We start from the raw sequence: 16,780 nt of genomic DNA, 5'->3' as shown, positions 1-16,780 counted from the left end.
ACCATATTTCGTCGTTCTTGTTTTTAGTACCTAGCGACCATGAAGCATGATCATACATATTGTATGTGTGTTGGATCTTGCATTTAATTTCCTGCCATGTCGGTGTGCCTACCTTCCAGTGTTTCGCTATGCATGTCCTCACTACTGTGCACAGTATCCTGATAAATGTATTTATTGGCCTGTTGTACTTTTGGATTCGTTCGTGGAGTAGTGCTTGTGCCATGTTGAGTTGCACCTGTTCATCTAATAGATAGCTAATCAGATTAAAAAGGGATTTCCATATAACTTGAACTTCTATACACTCCCATAGCATATGGCGGTATGTACCTAATTCTCCGCAGCCTCTATAGCATAGTCCCAAATTAGTTTTTGACATGTGTGAGGTTCTAAGTGGTGTCAGGTACCATCTGAATATTGTTTTCAGCGTATTCTCTCTAAGATCTGCACTCAGCAACCCTCTAGTAACTGCTCCAAAGGTCTCGTTCCATTCGTCAGGCTCTAAGGTCATGTTTAAGTCAGCTTCCCACCTAAGCATCAGTGTGGTTTTAGTTTTGGTCGTAGGTGTTTGAATGTCTAGGTATATTCTGGAAATGGTTCGTTTTGGTCTCGTTGGGGAGCTGCATATATCCCCCAAGATAGATCTACCTCTAGTTGGTGTTGTCTGGAGGAATGCTTGCATGGATGAGGATATTTGAAGGTATAAAAACCAGTGTACCGCAATTGGGGACACTTTATCTCTTATTTGGGTGTAGGTCATTGTTTTGTTCTGTATTAGTAGGTCTGCCACTCGGTATAGTCCTTTGTTTTCCCATTTGTTAATTTATTTCTGTGGATCCCCGTGTAGTAGATATCTAATTGGCTGCAGTAGTGATCCCCTAGGGCACATCCCTTTTTGTGTGCTAATTCTGCCCAAAAATATATCAAGTTGTCTCGCTTGTTATAGGATGAAATTGCCTCACCTCTCATGTGGTAGTCTTGTGTTCCCATAGAATGGCATCAGTTTTGTCCCACCCTCCCATATCTGACTCTAATTGTATCCAAAGAGCTTCCTCTTTGTTTCTGAGTATTAACGTGTCCTGTGCTAGCTTAGCCGCTTTGTAGTAATCGATTAGATTGGGAATTCCCAACCCTCCCAGGGTCTTATGCTGAGTCATAGTTTTCCCCGCTATTCTGGCTATTTTCTTACCCCGTATGAAAGCTAAGATTTTGTCTTGGATTCTTTCGATATCGGGGTATATAATGCGTATGGGCTGGGCTCTAAAGAGGTAAAGCAATCGGGGTAGTATAGTCATTTTCACTGCTGACATCCTTCCCACCCAGGAGAAGTTATAACCTCTCCAGGTTTGTAGATCTTTCCTTATGGATTTGTACAGAGGAAGATAGTTGGCTTTGTAGAGATGTTGTGTCTGTGCAGTCAGATGGACTCCCAAGTATTTTAAGGAATGCCCTGACTCCATCAATTCAAAGTTTATCTCCAGTAGTTTTTTTGTATGTGGGGGAATCCCTATCGGTAGCATCTCACATTTCTCTACATTGATTCGGTAACCTGAGATCAACGAAAAATTCTCCAAAACTCCATACAAGTTGGGCAGAGATGACATCGGTCTAGTTAAGGTAAGCAAAATGTCATCCGCAAAAAGGCTTAACTTATATTCAGTGTTTCCCACTTTAACTCCCGATATATCTGGATTGGCTCTTATTTTCGTTGCCAGGGGTTCTACACATAAAGCAAACAGCAGGGGGGGACAATCGACACCCCTGTCGAGTGCCGTTTAGAATCGGAAATGGTTTTGATTTGTATCCATTAGAGGCTACTTGGGCTGTAGGTCCTGTGTATATGGCTTGTATCGCGTCTACAAAGGGTCCCCCAAAATTCATTCATGCTAGAATCTTTATCATATACCTCCAATCCACTCTGTCGAACGCCTTCTCCGCATCCAGTGATAGAAGCAGAGAAGGCGTCCCCGTTTCACATAGATAGTGGATTATATTCACTAGGCGTCTAATATTGTCTGGGGCCTCCCTATCCCTCACAAATCCCACTTGGTCCTTATGTATTAGTTTGGGCAAAATTTGTGTCAGTCTGTTGGCCAGAATCTTGGTAAATATTTTCAGATCCTGATTGATCAAGGATATAGGGGGGTAGCTGGAGCATTTTTTTGGGTCTTTGCCTGGTTTGGGTATTACTATAATTTTTGCCTGTAGTAGCTCAGGGGGTATCGGGTAGCCGTTCATTATATGATTACAGAATTTAGTTAGGTGTGGGACCAGGGTTCCCCTAAAGAGCTTATAATACTCTCCAGGGAAGCCGTCTGGTCCAGCGGCTTTTCCTGGTTTTAAAGCTCGGATTGCAAGAACTACTTCCAATTTTGTTATGGGTTCATTCAGCATTTTTTTTTTCTTCCATTAGTGTTTCTAATGGGATTGTGTCTAAGAAATTATTTGTGAGGCTCTCTGTTTTTGGGTTGTGGTTGACTTTATGTCCATCATACAGTTTCGCATAAAATTGCCCGAATGTGTCCATAATCTCCTGTGGGTGGGTAGTGACAGCACCTTCTTGTGTTTCAATAAGTGGTATGTTAGCTGATTTAAATTTTTCTCTTAATTTATGGGCTAGGAATTTATCCAGCTTATTGGCATAAATAAAATATTGAGCCTTCAGTTTAACTATGGCTCTATTGGCTTGTGCGTTCAAAATCTTCGCTAGCGAGTCTCTTTTGTTTAATGTGGTGGGGTTCCCTGTTGATCTGCGTTGTTTTTCTAAGAGTGCTATTTCCTCATGTAGCTGTAACATTTCTTTTCTGTTTTTTTTGTTATGGATAGATTTTTCTTTTATGAGTGTTCCTCTAAGCACTGATTTATGGGCTGCCCATACATGTATGGGGTTATCTGTGGAGTCTGTGTTGATGTCCCAATACTCAGCGAGATGCTGTAGGGTTGTGGGTTTTTGTGGAGGGTAGCGTCGTAAGTCCACGACCTTGCCCTGTTAAGGTCAGATAGCCCAGTTAAACTAAGTGTCACCACCGAATGGTCCGACCACACACATGGACAGATTTTGGTAGAACTAAGTGTCGGCTGTAACATTTGGCTGGTATATATATAATCCAGCTGCGAATATGTGTCGTGTGCTGCTGAGTAGAATGTGGTGTCGTTGGTGTTTCCATTTAGCAGGACCCAGGAGTCCATCAGAGAATGTGCGCCTAGTGCGGACTGTATGTTTTTGACTATATTGATACATCTACGTTAATTGTTAGTTGATTTTGCGGTCGTCTGGTTATTTAGTGTTGTCATGGGGATGTTGAAGTCTCCCGCCAGGACTACTCTGGTTTGTTTCCATTGTGTTATAAGTTGCGAGATGTTTGCAAAGAATGTATGTTGATGTTCGTTGGGCGCGTAGATGTTGAAGAGGATTATATCTATGTTATCTATCTGACCCTTTACTATTAGGTATCTACCCTCTACGTCTGCTACCGTGGATTCGTGCACAAAATCTACAGAGGACTGAATAAATATTGATACACCCCTCTTTTTAGAAGCTGCAGTGGCGTGATAATGTGTAGGAAATTTTTTGGTCCAGTAGTAAGGAAGTCGGGGAGTTACAAAATGTGTCTCCTGTAGGAAGAGTATATGAGCTTTAAGTGTAGCATATTGTTTAAAGGCCATTCTCCTTTTGGCATCTGTGTTCAGCCCTCTTACATTGTGTGTGATAATGTTCAAGTCACCTACCATGTGTAGATTGATGAGTGCACTCTAGCTTACCTTGTTTCAGAAGGTCACCCTTATATGTATAACCCGTCGAGCTGCTGGTCATACCTGGCTTGAGATTCTTATCTGTCGCTCCAAAGAGCACTGTCAGTAATAGTTCTCCACTCTCGGAAAAGGGGGAAAAAGAAAAAAAGAGTAGTAAATAGTGAGAGGAAGAAGGTAGAAAAAAGCTAAGAAATAATGAATATAACTTTTATGGGGGTGTCGCTTCAGCAACACTATGCTAAGGTTGAGTTAGCTGATAGTCTTTTGCAATAAGTTTAATGTCTATAATCAAACTCTGATCTGTTCTGCCTTGTGCCATTGCATAAATATGGCTGTAGTTTCGGGGGGTTGCCATTTAATCTGTAGGTCGATCCGAAGATCCCAGGCCCCGGCATACAGTAAAACCATGGATCAGTTGATAGGCGATATATCCAGGTCAAAAGTCCCAGTAGGCTTCCGCCTTGAAGATGGTAGACGTCCAGTAAGTTCTTAGTGGTGACTTTAAGGGAGGGGGAGACAGAGGGCCTCAAGTTTTCTGTTTCTTCCTGTTGGATTTAGACCATTGTGGCTTAGAAGTCTGGTCAGCTGGTTTTGGGGATCGGGTTGAAAAAGTAGATGGTGGTAACCCCGGTGTCTCTAACCCTAGTATTTGACAGACTTCCGAGATATCTGAGGGTTCTTTAAGGGTGATTGTCTTAAAATCTTTATTGATGTATAGGGCAAAGGGGAATCCCCACTTGTATGGGATTTGGTGTTTCCGTAAAAGTTGTGTTAGAGGTCTCAGGGAGCTTCTGCGCTGCAGTGTGCGCACGCTTAGGTCCTGGTAAAATTGTATTATGTTCCCTTGGAATTTGAATGTAGGGTTTTTCCGCGCAGCTTGGAGAATTTTGTCTTTGTCTTGGAATAGTGCCATTTTTATAATTATATCTCTGGGTGGCAGTCCATCTTTGGGCTTGGGTTTAAGGGCTCTGTGTGCCCTTTCGATGCCCATATTGAAATCTTTGGTCCCCGCTGTCACCTGGTGGAAGAGTTGCGCTATATAGGAGAGGAGGTCTTTGCTAAGGATAGTTTCTGGTACTCCTTTCAATCTGATATTGTTCCTCCTGCTCCTATTTTCCAGATCTTCGAGTTTCTCATGGATCTCAATTAACTCTTGGTGATGGGAGGCAACCGACTGCGTGACATTAGTGATATCTTCAGTTAGGGTATCTGTATGTTCCTCTAATGAGTCAATTCGGCCTCCAAGGTCTGCAATTTCTGTTTTGATCTCTGAGAGACTATTGGTCATGGCATACTGTCTATCTTATTCCAAAGTCTTTCAAAATTAGTTGTAATGTCTTGTTTAGAGACTAGGCCTTTTAGGTCTGCTTTTGTGACTGGAGTTAAGTCCCCATCTGTGTCTGTGTGCGCCATGTCTGGCGTCTCTCCTTCTCCCACCTCTGCTTCTCCCGTGATGTTCAAACCAGGATTCGATACCGCTTTAAAAAATGTGTTGACAGAGGCCGTTTTGGGCAATTTATCTCCTTTAATTAATCTTCTGGTGGACATTGCTAGAGCTGCTCTGGTAATGATTCGATGCAGTCACTATATTGTACCACTGAGTCTACTGAGCTGCAGCGCGAGTGACCTTGTTTATACAGCGTTTCTTTGGGCCTGGTTGAAAAACTGGGAGTATGGTATTATTTGTTCTGCTGCTGGGGAGCTGCTCACAAACTTCCCCTATTATCTGTATTAATATCGGTAACAAGTTCGGGGCTTAAGTTTCTGTATGAGTCTTTATATTTTTTAACTGGTATATGCGGCCCTCTCTTATCTGGCAGTCACGTGGTCCGGCAACTTTCTTGTTGTCCCCCTCTCTCTCTCCCCCGCTCCTATTTATAAGCCGTGTCTAACTGTATTATGTCCTCCTTGACTATGTTTATTAATGCCTCTGCCGTTTGCTGTTGTAAAATAAATGAATGTCCCTCACCTCTGGCTGACTCTCTTGTCTCCTTGTACCTCTGTTGTTAATTTCTGCATGTGCCTCTCTCAGGCGTTACATGCTGTCGGCGCCATCTTGGATCCATTCCCAGTCCTGAGCGGTTGCAGCGTAGCGGTAATCTGTGTTTTTAACAGTCGCAGCCATTCGCCCATAGCACTTTTCTTGTTAGGACCTTCTGCTTCTCAGTCGGAGGATTCTCTTGGAGGTAGTATGGGAAGTCAGCCGATCAAGCTATTGAAGAATTGCGGTAGCTCTGTTCGGCCGCTCTGCTCCCTGCTTGTCTTCCAATTTTACCGCTGTCTCCTTCATTCAAAGTGCACATCAGTGACTGTACTGGTGTTATCAGAGGATCCCCTTGTGTTATGTTTAGTTTTTGCCCTTAATTAGGACCATCTAAGATATCTTTAATTAGTGTGCTGAGCGGAGCTATCTGCCTATGCGTCCATCTCTTTGCTCGCCCAGGCCACGCCCCCCATGAAGATTGAATTTTAAAGTATTGGTACCGTTGCATTTTAAGAGAGAAACACAAAAAAATCCTGATTGGAGTTTGCCAAAATGTATGTTGAGAAGCCATAGTCCTTCTGGAAGAATCTCCTTTGGACAGACAAAACAAAAGTAGAGATTTTTGGCTAATCACAACAGCTCCATGTTTATAAAGGGAAAAAAAGAAGCTTTCAAAGAAACGAACACCATCCCTACATTGAAACATGAAGGAAGCTCAGTGATGTTTTGGAGTTGCTTTGCTGCCTCTGGCACTGAGTGCCTAGAATCTGTGCAGGGCACATTGAAATCAGAATACTATCAAGGCATTCTAGAGCATACTATCCAGTTTCAGAAAGCTGTGTCTCAGTAGCAGGTCATGGGTCCTCCAGTAGGATAATGACCCAAAACATACCTCAAAAAGCACCCAACGATAGATGAGAAGAAAACTATTTTACAATTGTAAATATGATATTGGAGCTGATGGTCAAAGCTTTTAATAGTTTACTACTGAACTCTAATTTCTTTAGGTAACAGAGTTACATTCTGTTTAAGCTGAACAGCTTCTTACAGAATTTTTGTGTAAACAAATGTAGAGAAAATTTTGATAATCTTGCTCAACTAGAATTGAAATAAGCCCATCATTAATGAATATACTATTTTAAGGGGACAATTTAATTTATGTTTGCCGACGGACAAGTTTTTAAATAACACAAAAGTAAAAATTAAACTTTTGTGATTCAGATAGAGCATGCAGTTTTAACTTTTCAATTCTCTTACATTATCTAAATGGACGCAGTGTTTTCCTGTGAACACCTACTGAGGCACAAGCTCCTACTGAGCATGTGCTAGAATTCACAGTATATGTGTATATGCATTTTGTGATTGACTGATGACTGTCACATGATACAGGGGGACAGAAAATGTAACAATCTTTGAAATAGCACGGCCAGGGCTCTGTGAAGAAGAGGAGCGGGTTAGCATGGTTCTCCAGTGCGCTAAATTAAAGTATACAGCTACAGGTTAACTTTTCCATCTGTAGCTTTAGAACATTTACATTTGTAAACCCTTAACTACCAAGGACATGCCAGGCACATCCTACAAAAACCAGTCCTTAATGACCAAGGATGTCCTCAGGGTTTCAAGCGCTGGAAGCGATCATAATCGCTTCCTGTCACTTTCAGGGTATTGCATTGATGCCTCAATATTGAGGCATTCTGTAATACCATTTTTTTAGCCTCTGATGCAGAGAGAGCCACTCTGTGGCCCTCTCTGCTTCGGCTAGCGATGGTGCCAATCGTTGGTGGGTGGGAGCCATAGCAGGGAGGCGGGTGGCCCATCGATGAAGCAGTTCTGGCTAGTAGGGATCTGAGTTCCAGGAGCGTGCAGGAGCGTGCGTGGGGGTGGGAATGGGCGCGCGCACACGCTGCCGCTTCAGATCAGTCACAGCAAGTCACAGTGTAAGGGAAGGTGGGAAAGGGAGGGGGGAATACATGTTGGGAAAGGGATCCGGGAGAGGGAGGGGGGTAGGGTATGGAGGGGGGACAGCTACACTGTTAACCTCCAGCTAAAAAAAAAGTGGGATTACCTAAAAAAAAAACAGCCCAATTTTATTGCAAAGTGGGTACTGGCAGACAGCTGCCAGTACCCAAGATGGCGGCAATTAGGTAAAGGGGGGAGGATTAGAGAGCTGTTTCGGGGAGGGGACCAGGGAGGTTGGGGGCTGATATATAAAAATATATATATATATATAGAAAAAAATAAAAAGGCTTTTATTTTAGTACTGGCAGACTTTCTGCCAGTACTTAAGATGGCGGTGACAATTGTGAGGTGGGGGAAGTAAGATACCTGTTTTAGGGGGATCAGGGGATGGGATGTGTCAGGTGGGAGGCTGATCTCTACACTAAAGCTAAAATTAACCCTACAAGCTACCTAATTAACCCCTTCACTGCTGGGCATAATACAAGTGTGGTGCACATCGGCAATTAGCAGCCTTCTAATTACTAAAAAGCAATGCCAAAGCTATATATATATGTCTGTTATTTCTGAAGAAAGAGGATCCCAGAGAAGCATTTACAACCCTTTGTGCCATAATTGCACAAGCTGTTTGTAAATAATTTCAGTGAGAAACCTAAAGTTTGTGAAAAAGTTAACGTTTTTTTTTATTTGATTGCATTTGGCGGTGAAATGGTGACATGAAATATACCAAAATGGGCCTAGATCAATACTTTGGGTTTTCTACTTTACTACACTAAGCTAACATTAACCCTACAAGCTACCTAATTAACCCCTTCACTGCTGGGCATAATACACCTTCACTGCTGGGCATAATACAAGTGTGGTGCGTAGCGACATTTAGCGGCCTTCTAATTACCAAAAAGTAATGCCAAAGCCATATATGTCTGCTATTTCTGAACAAAGGGGATCCCAGAGAAGCATTTACAACCATTTGTGCCATAATTGCACAAGCTGTTTGTAAATAATTTCAGTGAGAAACCTAAAGTTAGTGAAAAAGTTAACATTTTATTTTATTTGATCGCATTTGGCGGTGAAATGGTGGTATGAAATATACCAAAATGGGCCTAGATCAATACTTTGGGTTGTCTACTACACTACACTAAAGCTAAAATTAACCCTACAAGCTCCCTACAAGCTACCTACTTAACCCCTTCACTGCTGGGCATAATACAAGTGTAGTGCGCAGCGGCATTTAGCTGCCTTCTTATTACCAAAAAGTAATGCCAAAGCCATAAATGTCTACTATTTCTGAACAAAGAGAAGCTTTTACAACCATTTGTGCCATAATTGCACAATTTAATCGCATTTGGAATGGTGGCATGAAATATACCAAAATGGATCAATACTTTAGGTTGTCTACTAAAAAAATATATATATATATACATGTGAAGGGTTATTCAGGGATTCCAGAAAGATATCAGTGTTACAATGTAACTATCGCTAATTTTGAGAAAAATGGTTTGGAAATACCAAAGTGCTACTTGTACTTATTGCCCTATAACTTGCAAAAAAAGCAAAGAATATGTAAACATTTGGGTATTTCTAAACTCAGGAAAAAATGTAGAAATTATTTAGCATGGGTGTTTTTTGGTGGTTGTAGGTGTGTAACAGATTTTGGGGGTCAAAGTTAGAAAAAGTGTGTTTTTTTTCAATTTTTTCATCATATTTTATAAAAAAAATTATAGTACATTATAAGATATTATGAAAATAATGGTATCTTTAGAAAGTCCATTTAATGGCGAGAAAAACTGTATATAATATGTGTGGGTACAGTAAATGAGTAAAAGGAAAATTACAGCTAAACACAAACACCCCATATTTGAATATTCGGACAAACAACATTTTTTTGGCTCTGCATATAAATGCATTTAGTACGTTGCCGTGTATTTTGTTATCCATGAGTGTGAAGTAATGCTATCCATTTGTAGATGAATCAAGCTTTAAATATGTGACAGTTAAAGGGACATTAAATCTAATTTTTTTCTTTCATGATTCAGATAGACCATGGGATTTTAAACAACTTTTCAATTTACTTTTATTTTCTAATTTTTTTGTTCTCTTGATATCCTTTGATGAAAAGGATACCTAGGAAGGCTCAGGAGCTGCTGATTGGTGGATGCACATATATGTCTAATGTTATTAGCTCACACACACCTAGATTACGGGTTTTGCGTTTGTGTTTTAACGCAAAAAAATGGGCATTTCAGCGTTAAAACAGCAACGCAGCCATTACGAGTGTTGTCGGTATAACTGTACCGCAAGTCTTTTAGCCTGTAATGAAAAATACGTTTTTGCATGGGATATTCAAAGTGCTGCAATTACAAGTATTGCGGTGAGGCTAAAAAGCTTGCGTTACAGCCTATACCGGCACGATCCGTTTCGCAATCTGAGACCAGTAGTTATGAGTTTTGCGCAACAAAACTGTTACACAAAACTCATAACTAAACTGTTACAAAGTACACTAACACCCATAAACTACCTATTAACCCCTAAACCACCGCCCTCCCACATAGCAAATACTATATTAAACTTATTAACCCCTAATCTGCCGCTCCCGACATTGCCGCCACTAATAAAATGTATTTACCCCTATTCTGCTGCTCCCCGACATCGCCGCCACTATAGTAAAGTTATTAAACCCTATTCCCCTGCACCTAACATCACCCAAACTATAATAAAGATATTAACCCCTATTCCGCCGCTCCCCGACATCACCGCCACTAAATAAAGTTATTAACCCCTAAACCTCTGGCCTCCCACATCACTACCACTAAATAAACCTATTAACCCCTGAACCGCCAGCCCCCCACATCGCCAAAAACTAAATGAAACTATTAACCCCTAAACCTAACAATCCCCTAACTTTAAATTCAAATTACAAGATCCCTATCTTAAAATAAATAAAAACTTACCTGGGAAATTAAAAAAAAACTAAATTTAAACTATAAATTAAACTAACATTACTATTATACTAAAATTAAAATAACTACAAATTAAATAAATTCAATCACACATTAAAAAAATCTAACCCTAATAAATAAAATTAAATCTACAAAAAATAAAAAATACTGAAGTACAAAACATAAAAAAATACTAAAGTACAAAAAATATCAAACACTAAATTACGAAAAATAACAAACAAAATTATCCAAAATAAAACAGTTACACCTAATCTAACTAATAGTCCTATAAAAATAAAAACCCAAGGAGCATCCTCTTCATACGGTCGCCGCTGTATACTGAATCTTCAATGCAAGGAAGCCTTTTCAAAATGGCGTCCCTTGCATTCCTATTGGCTGATTTGATTTTGGAAATTCAAATCAGCCAATAGGATGAGAGCTACTGAAATACTATTGTCTCTTCAAATCAGCCAATAGAATTTCAGTAGCTCTCATTCTATTGGCTTCATCCGCCGGAATGAAGATAGAAGATGCCGCCTGGATGAAGATAGAAGACACCGCCTGGATAGATGAAAACCTTTCCGCCTGGATAAAGACTTCTCGCAGCCTGGATGTCCGGACTTCGGGGGTTAATGCTAGGATTTTTGAAACTTTTTTTGGGTGTTTCTTTTTTAGATTAGGGTTTTGGGATTTCTAAAAAAAGCTAGATGCCCTTTTAAGGGCAATGAAAAAAGAGCTGAATGCCCATACAAATGCCCTTTCCAGGGCAATGAGTAGCTTAGGCTTTTTTTAGAGTTATTTTGGGGGTTTGGTTGGGTGGTGGGCTTTACTGTTGGGGGAGTCTTTTATTTTTTTACAGAGAAAAGAGCTGATTTCTTTAGGTCAATGCCCTACAAAATGGCCTTTTATAGGGCTATTAGATTAGGTGTAATTGTTTTTATTTTGGATAATTTCGTTTGCTATTTTTCGTAATTTAGTGTTTGTTATTTTTTGTACTTTAGTATTTTTTTATTTTTTGTAATTTAGTATTTTTTATTTTTTGTAATTGTAGTTTTTTTTTTAGTAGGGTTGGTTTTTTAATTTGTAATTTAATTTATTTAATTGATAGTTATTTAAATTTTAGTATAATAGTAATGTTAGTTTAATATATAGTTTAAACTTAGGTTCTTTTAATTTCACAGGTAAGTTTTTATTTATTTTAATTTAAAGTTTGGGGTTTGTTAGGTTTAGGGGTTAATAGTTTAATTTAGTGTTTTGCGAAGTGGGGGCTGGCGGTTTAGGGGTTAATAAGTTTATTTAGTGGTAGTGATGTGGGAGGCCAGAGGTTTAGGGGTTAATAACGTTATTTAGTGGCGACGATGTTGGGGAGCAGTGGAATAGGCGTTAATATCTTTATTATAGTGTGGGTGATGTTGGGGTGCCGGGGAATAGGAGTTAATAGCTTTATTATAGTGGCTGCGATATCGGGAGCGGCAGATTAGGGGTTAATAACTTTATTTCAGTGGCGACGATGTCGGGAGCGGCAGATTAGGGGTTAATAACTTTATTTCTGTGGCGGCGATGTCGGGAGTGGCAGATTAGGGGTTAATAACGTTTTGTAGGTGTCTGCGATGTCGGGGGCAGCAGATTAGGGGTGTTTAGACTTGGGGTTTATGTTAGGGTGTTAGGTTTAAACGTAACTTTTTTTTCCCCATAGACATCAATGGGGTTGCGTTATGGAGCTTTTCATTCCTCGATCGCACGTGTTAGGTTTTTTTCTAACACTCTCTCCCCATTGATATCTATGGGGAAAGGCTGCACGAGCACGTCAAAGCAGCGCTTGTATTTTGTGCGGTATGGAGCTTAACACAACCATATCGCACACACAAGGTGGCTTTCCAAAAACTCGCAATGGCAGCGCTATAGAGGGTGAAATAATGCAACTTTTGTTGCGTTCGTTTCGCACCCTCTATAGTGCAAAACCTGTAATCTAGGTGAATGTGAAACAAATTACATGACAGAAGTAAATTGGAAAGTAGTTTAAAACTCTATTCTCTATCTGAATCGTGAAAGAAAACATTTGGGTTTTATGTCCCTTTAAGAGCAGGCAACATAAATGTAAAATATTATTCAACATTTCATTTTTCAATTTTTCTACAATTCCTCTTCAAATTAAAATAAAACTTACTAAAGTATTGGGTTTGCATATTGAATGTACAGCAGTATTCTCCCTATCTTGTGGATTGGTACTATTTCATGTATTTCCTTATATCAGAAGCACTGCCTAGAGCTGAGAGCTGTGTACAAAGTAGCTGTATCTGTGGGAAAACTAGAACTCACTTGGCTCCTGGTCAAAGGCAGTGGTAGGGTCCCCAATTTCAGCTGTATAGGAGCAAGATGAGCACCTTCTCTATGAACCATCCTTTCCTCCTTTATAGTTTGCGCCAAATGATATGCACTTCCTATACAAAAGCTTTTCCTCTTCAGAAACATTTTGCAAACCCTGTCAATACATTATTTTGCAGGGTGACATAGAAAAAAGCCAGATATAATGTAGGTGGAGCCTGGAACCAACCAGGTTTATTTATAGCAATGCTGCTACTGATTACACGGCCAGATAGACCTCCTAGACCCCTGTAATTACCAGTGATCCACCATGTTTAAATGGTATGTAGGTCATGTGAACAACAAGCAAATCTCTCCTGCTTTATATGTTGCCACTGATATGTTTGGAGCATTTTGTTGTTTTTCTTTCTTTTTTTACCCCCCCTCCCTCTGAGAAAAGTATATTAATTTATCAAATGTTTGCAATGATATGTGTGTGTATTATATGTATATATATATATATATATATATATATATATATATATATATACTGTAAATTATACACACACATACATGACAAAACAATTTAGTGTAAAACGTCTTTTTTAGTATTTAGACATTTATACATGCTATGTGATAAAAATTATTCTAAAATTATATATTTGTTTTTGTTATTTTGTAAGAGGTACAAAATTAAAGGACTACATGTTTTTTCTATATATATATATATGATTTATTACATTTTTGTAACTTAAAATACATTTCTGAAAACAGAAAAACGTATCTGATGTTCATACATTGATTAAAGTTTTAAATCAATAATATTTATATGTAGCAGTTGGGGTAAAAAAGATATGCCCGTGAGGTTAATTGCTACAAAAAGTTTCTGAATTATGCTATAAATGGAAAGGAGCACTACAGTACTTTAAATCACAAGACAGGTCCTGAATGGCTCCCAGATGCCCACTAAGGGCAAGATTACAAGAAGCGCGTTATGAGTTTTCTGTGCGCAATGTGGTCTTTTTTTGATCAATTTCAAATGCGCAGATATTACAAGTCTTGAAAAATCACGTTTGCGCGCACGCGAATGCGCCTTTTACACAACAATCCTTTCCTTGCTCGAAGTGCTGTAGTTAACAGTTTTGGGCAACATAAAAGTTTCATGAATACATTACAAAGTACAGTTACACTCATATTAACACTATCTAATAAAAAATTATTTTAAAAATATATTGCACACAAAAATTATAAGGGCTAAAAGATAGGAGATATCGGGTGTTTGAAAAGAAAAAGCCAACGGATTTTACATTGACATACATACACATACATAGAGAAACATGCATTTATATGTATAGAGATATGTTTAACAATGGACATTAAACAATATCTCAGAAGGATTTTCAAAGCGATATTAGCATATAGATCTCGAGATATCTAGACATATATATATATATACATATATATATATATATATATATATATATATATATTCATATACATATCTCGCTATAAATAGATATATCAGTCCAAAAATCTTCACATATATAGAGAAATATTTATTTATCAATAAATAGAACATATTCCATTGCAAAAACATTATAACAATATGAAATATTCGCATTTTCATGTACACTTTTCAAGGAGAATACGTCATGGGCTTTGCGCAACATAGGGTTTGTGTGTGTGGTTTTTTTCTATTTGTCTTCTCCGTTGACTTCTATGAGGAATATGTGAATGCGCACGCGATTTGGCTATTTGCAATAAGGTATTTTGCAACTTGTAATAGCTGCACAACTTCAAATGCGAAAAAGCAATAATGCGCGTCGTGTTTTCACAACTGATTTGCCTGCGACTTGTAATCTTGCCCATAGTTTGGGAGAATATAAATATTTATGTGTAAGTTCATTTCAAAGAGATCTTAATGCTACATAATAGCCACTTTATTAAAATATATAAACCTGACTTGAAGTGTCTCAAGCTAGTGGGGCCGATTTAACAAATTGCTGTAGGCAATGCTGCAGGCATTTAACATTGCACAAGCATTTCTGGTGAAATGCTTGTGACAATGCCGCCCCCTTTACATTTGCGGCCAATGAGCCACTAGCAGGGGGTGTCAATCATCACAATCATATCTGATCGGGATGATTGCAGTCCGCCACGTAAAAGGAAAACTTTGGGGGGTAGATTGCAGCATCCGCTGCTTAATAAATCTACCCCTATATCTTTTAAAAGGGACATTAAAGTAATTTTAATATATAACAACATATATCAGCTATTTACAACACTTTGTTTCAAATAATTTTAGATTCTGTAATTTTGAAGGGTTTTGCTTTTTAAGAACAGCCCATTAATAAACCCTTATAAAAAGCCTTATTAAATTGTGTTTACCTGTTCTCTTTTAGGCCCCTGATTATAACATATTTGCCATTCAAGAGATGGTTTTCCACTCCAGCACTTGCAGGGGCAGCCCTCATAGAATTCTATAAAAAAACAAAGGGTCTGTCCCAGCAAGTGGCGAGATGTCTCAGATACAAATAATGAGAGTTCTCTGCTAGGTAAAAGTTCACAATGGAGGGCGAAGTATAGAGGAGGAAACCGTAGTGTTTTAAAACTTGAATATTGCGCTTAATACAAATCAAATTACGCTGTTTTCGGTGCACTTACCGAAATTCGCTGTAATTTTTGTATACATAGATTTTCCTTTCATGTTCGTGTTTTAAGTATTTTGGTGTAAGCTTTGCACTTTTTTTAACCGGCAAGTAAAAACAGTTACAACTATAGCGCAAAACTGTTTATAGAATTCTGCTGGGATTTGAGAGAAAAGTTCATATACGCCCATTTAACAACCATGTTCAGCCCATTTTACGAAAGAACAACAATTACGCTTTCTATTTTACACTTTTATATGAATTTCTTGGGGGGGTTGTACTTAAATTATGATTATGCTGTGCATCGCTAATATGATTTATTCTTGTGTAATTTACCTACAAACTTTACATTTTTGATAAAATACGATTTTTGGTGAACAATTTTGTTAGGAATTTTGATTCACCTTAACAATACAATTTTCCCCTGTGTATTTTTGTGTGAATGGTTCAATTATTCGTTTTGTAAGATTTTAAAATTACGAACTTTACTGTGCACTTTTGTAATGTAGGCATCTTCTCACCATATAAAAATGCTGTATACGCCCCCTTAAGGAGACACCCTGTTTTCATGGTAAAAAGTGGCTTTATAGAATTCTACCAGGGATATTGAAGGGCTTACGAGCATTATTATAGAATCTCACCAGCCCAGGGATCTTTTTAGAATTGGAGCCTTATAGTGACCAACCAGGGCCTAATGTTAAACAATAGAAGAATGCAAATATCAATTTTTCTTCGTTCTCTTGGTATCTTTATTTGAAAAAAGCAGGAATGTAAGCTAACAAGCCGGCCCATCTTTGGTTCAGCACCTAGGTAGCTGCTTGGTGGCTAAAAGTAGCAACCAATCAGCAAGCGCTACCCAGGGTACTGAACCAAAAATGGGTTGGGTTCTAAGCTTACATTCCTGCTTTTTCAAAAAAAGATACCAAGAGAACACAGACAAATTGATAATAGGAGTAAATTAGAAAGTTGCTTAAAATTGCATGCTCTATCTGAATCATGAAAGAAAAAAATTTGGGTTTAGTATCTCTTTTATACTTACTTTGTTTCGATTGGTAGCGCACTACATTTAGATCAATAGCGCAATCCGGCGCACTGTAATTAGCCAGCACACCCGCAAATTGCTTTTGAAATGTTTGTCTATTAGTTTGAAAAGCTGACATGAATATTCTAATATAAAGTAGATATACTCTAATTTATGG

Source organism: Bombina bombina, chromosome 2, assembly GCF_027579735.1.
Source record: "Bombina bombina isolate aBomBom1 chromosome 2, aBomBom1.pri, whole genome shotgun sequence".
NCBI lineage: Eukaryota > Metazoa > Chordata > Amphibia > Anura > Bombinatoridae > Bombina > Bombina bombina.
The sequence above is the reverse complement of the archived record's forward strand: the minus strand, read 5'-3'. Positions refer to the sequence as shown.